The following is a 6,180-nucleotide window of genomic DNA, read 5'->3' on the forward strand; positions in this document are numbered from 1 at the left end:
GCCATGAAGGTTTAGATAGCTGGCTAGACTAACTTACCTAGCAATCTTATCGACATGAGTGACTTTCAGTGACTGACCTAACACAAGAAAAACTGCTGATGCACTAGCTAACAAATCGAAATTGCATGTGGTGTATTCTTCTATGCTATCTTTCAACAGTAAGTTGAGAACCCCCGACTGAGGTCCCCCCCAAATAGTCCCCCTAGCGGCCGCAGGGCCCTACCTGCAGCGCATAGTCTGAATATAGGCAGATAACAAAAACATCAAAGTCACTTTACTCGTGAGCTCAAGCAAGAGCTGACAAACAATAACTACCACTTACTGTGGTCCGTCAGGGGGGGGTGGGGAGGGGGTCATGGGGAGAATCCGCTATAAGCTAAGTGTCACATTTGATCGCAGGCGTGTGTCTACAGGCACTTCACTGCCCGGTTTGGGCCCATACATTTCAATCTTCACTGCCCGGTTTGGGCCCAACATTTCAATCTTCACTGCCCGGTTTGGGCCCATACATTTCAGTCTTCACTGCCCGGTTTGGGCCCATACATTTCAGTCTTCACTGCCTGGTTTGGGCCCATATATTTCAGTCTTCACTGCCTGGTTTGGGCCCATATATTTCAGTCTTCACTGCCCGGTTTGGGCCCATACATTTCAGTCTTCACTGCCCGGTTTGGGCCCATACATTTCAGTCTTCACTGCCTGGTTTGGGCCCGTACATTTCAGTCTTCACTGCTCAGATTGGGCCCGTACATTTCAGTCTTCACTGCTCAGATTGGGCCCGTACATTTCAGTCTTCACTGCTCAGATTGGGCCCGTACATTTCAGTCTTCACTGCTCAGATTGGGCCCGTACATTTCAGTCTTCACTGCCCGGTTTGGGCCCATACATTTCAGTCTTCACTGCTCAGATTGGGCCCATACATTTCAGTCTTCACTGCTCAGCTTGGGCCTGTACATTTCAGTCATCTATACCCGCAGCAGTCATTACAATGACTGATTACTCCAATTAGCCTAGCATGGTGCCTGCCATGTCTGTCTGCTAAGGGGCTAACCAATCAGAATGGTAAAGAGTTAATGGGCATGCTTGAGATCCAGCTAATTAGGGTGGGAATGAACTTGAATGTGGACTGGTGTGAGAGGAGGGAGGAGTGGCGGGGCGCACACAGATTCATATAGCACACACACACACTCAGGACCCTGAAGGAATGTGCCGAGTGCCAGCTCCCTTAGATTATCCCTCCTTCTTCCCTCTCTCTTTCTTTCTCTCGTTCTGTCTGTTTTCTCAGTACTGCTGTGACTGATGAAGGCTGGAGTGGAGATGCAGATTAAGGTAGATGTGGGGCAGTGACAGACAGAGCCATGTGTTCCAGCCAAGGCTAATCAACAAAAGATAATGACACATTCACTATTAACTTTTTTTCCTCTCTCTCACTCTGTCTTAATATCAGCCTCTGGGGGGCTCTTAGTCTTGAGACACATTGTGATTACATTATGAATCATAGCTGTGGCTAGCGTATTTGTTTTAGAGCAGAGTGAATTGGGACGCTGATGGTTTCTGGCTTTCAGTTAAAAACTCTAGCTCAATTGGTAGAGCATTGTGCTAACAAAGCCAGGATAGTGGGTTTGATTCCTGGGACCACCCATATATAAAATGTATGACTGTAAGTTGCTTTGGATATGCTGAATGGCATAGATACTGAACAAAAATATAAACACAACATGTAAAGTGTTGGTCCCGTGTTTCATGAGCTGAAATAAAATATCCAATAAATGTTTCATATTTACAAAAAGCTAATTTCTCTCAAATTTGTTTACATCCCTGTTAGTGAGCATTTCTCCTTTGCCAAGATAATTCATCCATCTGACAGGTGTGGCATATCAAGAAACTGATTAAAGAGCATGATCATTACACATGTGCACCTTGTGCTGGGGGACAATAAAAGGCCACTCGAAAATGTGCAGTTTTGTCACAACAGAATGCAACAGATGTCTCACGTTTTGAGGGTGTGTGCAATAGGCATGCTGACTGCAGGAATGTCCATCAGAGCTGTTGCCAGAGCTAATGAATCTGTGGGTTTACACAACTGAAGAAGCTACGGACAACAAACACATTTGAATTTTATCGATGGCAATTTGAATGCACAGAGATACTGTGACGAGATCCTGAGGCCCATTTTCATGCCATTCATCCACCGCCATCACCTCATGTTTCAGCCTGATAATGCATGGCCCCACATCTCAAGGATCTGTACACAATTCCTGAAAGCTGAAAATGTCCCAGTTTATCCATGGCCTACCGACTCACCAGACATTTCATCCATTGAGCATGTTTGGGATGCTCTGGATCGACATGTACGACAGCGTGTTCCAGTTCCCGCCAATAACCAGCAATTTTGCAAAGCCATTGAATATGAGTGGGACAACATTCCACCGGCCACAATCAACAGCCTGATCAACTCTATGTGAAGGAGATGTGTCGCGCTGCATGAGGCAAATGATTATCTCACCAGATACGGACTGGTTTTCTGATCCACACCCTACCTTTTTTTTAAGGTACAGTGTCTGTGACCAACAGATGCATATCTGTATTCCCAGTCATGTGAAATCCATAGATTAGGGCCCAATGAATTTATTTCAATTGACTGATTTCCTTATGTGAACTGCAACTCAGTAAAATCATTGAAATTGTTGCATGTTGTGTTTTATATTTTTGTATATGTGGAGGGAATTTGTATTGTATTTGTATTGAAACAGCTACTTGAGCAGATGGTGTTTGATTTACAGTATAATAGGTATGTTGTAGCAATAAGACAATGTAATATTAGAGCCTTTTATCAGAAATACACTTTGGAGTGAACAGATGGCATAGTTTGTTTATACCTTGTTGGACAGTAGTAGGCCTTTCTGCTGTAAAAGACACATGCTTCCTCAACCCTAAAGGAATATCGGTTCACAGTCAAGTCCATAAAAAAAGAAAACATTCAAATTGTGACAGCAAAATGTTTTTTTTCTTATAATCCAATCTAATGCCTTGGAGGATTGACTGTTTTACTGCAATTCGTAATGAACTAAACTGATGACTGAGAAGACGATTGCAAAGAAAATGATTAATGGAATCAATGGGCTTCATTCAACATTCATTAGCCTTGGAGCGATTCCCTTTATTCAATACATATCAACATTAGGGAGGGAGGGTGTATGTTTCTAGTGAATACACTTCCTCCCCTTCCAAAAGCCCTACAGCTCCGGGTAATTAATTTAAGCTGAAATGGAGCGGCTCTCGTCAACTCCACACAATGCAAGAGGTGTGTTTGTTCAACAGTGCTTCATTGTACTCTTTAGTCGTGTGTTGTATTCAATTCATAGAACATTCTTTTTCTTGGGAGAGGCATTTCTCTTGATAGACTACATACAGCAAGACACAGCCACAGAATCCCAACAACAATCAACACACACAGAAAACACAGGATGCACAGTGCAGAACATCAAATCAAAACCCTCACACACAGCCAGTAAAAACAAGCAGGGTTTAGGGAACTATCTTGAGGAAACATAGCAGTGGAGAAGAAGTGATTAAGGACTTCTCCCCCGGCTTAGCCACATCTGGGTAGGGCAGGTCTCAGATCTGCTACTTTTGGTGCTCGCTCTGTAGGTCTATGATCAGACTTTACTACAGAGACTGTGTGGTCTCACTCTGCCAGCTGGCACCTGCTGAGCTCCCAGCATCAAGGTAAGCTGCTCTACACACACACACACACACACACACACACACACACACACACACACACACACACACACACAGAGAGAGTGGGAAACATGCACACATTCACAAACAACTAGAGAGAGACACACACACCACCTCCACTGGCAGGGCTCACCTCTGATCTACCCATGTTTTTGCTGAGCTGCGTCACACTTACTCCTGACTCACACTGAAAGTCAATAACAATGTTCAGGAACAGTGCCTTGGATTTGCAATAGCAGACTCTGTTCCAGAATACTAATGTGTACATCCTTCCAGACAGGTCCAGACACATGACCTGGATGTTTCACCTCTCCAACAGCTTCAGCCAGCTAGAGGCCTGGGAGCTGAGCTAAACAACATGTAAGAGGGAAGGAGAGACGGAGGGAGAAAGGTCTCAGAGGTTAGGCTAGCTCTGTTCTAACTTGCTGTCTCTAGAACAAGGGGTCAATGAATGGACCCTCTAGGAATGACCATTCAGATGTAGAGTGGCAATTTGCTCTGGAAACATTCCATCTCACAGAGCACTTAGCACAGTAGCAGTGAAGGATAATTGTTCTCTTATACATAGAATGACCACTAGAGGGCAACAAGGAAGCATGAATTAATAATGTCAGCTGGAATATACTGAATAGCTGTCTGTTAGTGAACTCCAGTGGTCAAATCCAAACATCACACTGTGGTCAACGAAATAAAGGATTGGCAAAAGCACTGCATTTTTGGTGAAATTGAGAACTGGTGAAATATTAAGATTTTGTCTGTGAAATATACAAGCATTTGAACACATCGAACACATTTGTTTTCTGACTCCGTTAATACATTTGGTAATGCAACATTTATTAGATGCCTTCATCGAAGAAGATGCATTGGGGGCAGTGGTGGAATAAGTACCCAACTGTAAAGATTCCTTAATAGAACATGACTCAAGTAAAAGTCATCCAGTAAAATACTACTTGAGTAAAAGTATTTGGTTTTAAATATACTTAAGTACCAAAAGTAAATGTATAAGTAATTTCAAATGACTTATATTAAGCAAACCAGAAAGGCACCATTACATGTATTTAATTGTTTTACTAATAGCCAGGGGCACACTCCAACACTCAGACATAATTTACAAACGAAGCATTTGTGTTTATGTAGTCTGTCAGATTTTCTCTTGATAAGTGCGTGAATTGGACCATCTTCCTGTCCCGCTAAGCATTAAAAATGTAACTAGCACTTTTGGGTGTCAGAGAAAATGTATAGAGTAAAAAGTACATTAAAAGCTACATTTGTCAAAATTATAAATAGTAAAGTACAGATACCCCCCCAAAATATTTTTACTTAAGTACTTTACACCACTGATTGGCGGTTTGCCACTTAGAGAGCAGCAGGAGCTGCTGAAGACTGTCCAAGCTCCATGGATCTTTGTTTGAATGAAGGTCTTTGGTTCAGTTTGATTGAGTAAGTTATGCTCTGACAGAGCTAGGCCTTTTGAATTAGAGTTTGCTCATGTTCTGGGCCACTCAGAACCATGGTTCTAAGCCTCAGAAGGTGACCATCCCTCCGGCGACCAATTTGGTGGTTGTTTAGCCCCAGGGAAGTCCTGGCTTTTGATCCCAGTCCCCAGCTAAGTTTGTCATTAAAAGTCTATATTTTGGCTTTAACCTGCCTCTTGAGTGTTTGTACTGTGGCCAATCCTCGATTACACCACAGCTTATGTGGCGCTTACAGGAATCAAAGCCAAATCTCTGGTGTTGCAAGCACCATGCTCCAGCACACTGGGTTGTCTATTTCTTTGGATCCACAACTCTCCTTGGTCATTGTTTTTTTATTATGCATCTTTATGATATTTTAGGCCAGGATTCAATTAAAGAGCACTTTGTCAGCAAAGACCTCATTTACAGTACAACGCTGCATATCAAGAAGCTGATTAAATAGCATGATTATACACAGGTGCACCTTGTGCTGGGGACAAGAAAAGGCCACTCTAAAATGTGCAGTTCTCAAGTTGAGGGATTGTGCTATTGGCATGCTGACTGCAGGAATGCCCAAGAGCTGTTGCCAGATAATTTAATGTTCATTTCTCTACCATAAGCCACCTCCAACCTAGTTTTAGAGAATTTGGCAGTACGCCCAACCAGCCTCACAACCGCAGACCACGTGTCACCATGCCAGCCCAGGACCTCCACATCCGGCTTCTTCACCTGCGGGATCATCTGAGACCTGTCACCAGAACAGCTGATGAAACTGAGGGGTATTTCTGTCTGTGAGAAAAAACTCATTCTGATTGGCTGGGCCTGGCTCCCCAGTGGGTGGGCCTATTCCCACCCATGGCTGTGCTCCTGTCCAGTCATTTGAAATGCATAGATTAGGGCCTAATTAATTTATTTCAATTGACTGATTTCTGTGTATGAACTGTAAAATGTTGCATGTTGCATTTATAGTTTTGTTCAGTATAGT

Source organism: Oncorhynchus kisutch, linkage group LG12 (assembly GCF_002021735.2).
Source record: "Oncorhynchus kisutch isolate 150728-3 linkage group LG12, Okis_V2, whole genome shotgun sequence".
Taxonomy (NCBI): Eukaryota; Metazoa; Chordata; class Actinopteri; order Salmoniformes; family Salmonidae; genus Oncorhynchus; species Oncorhynchus kisutch.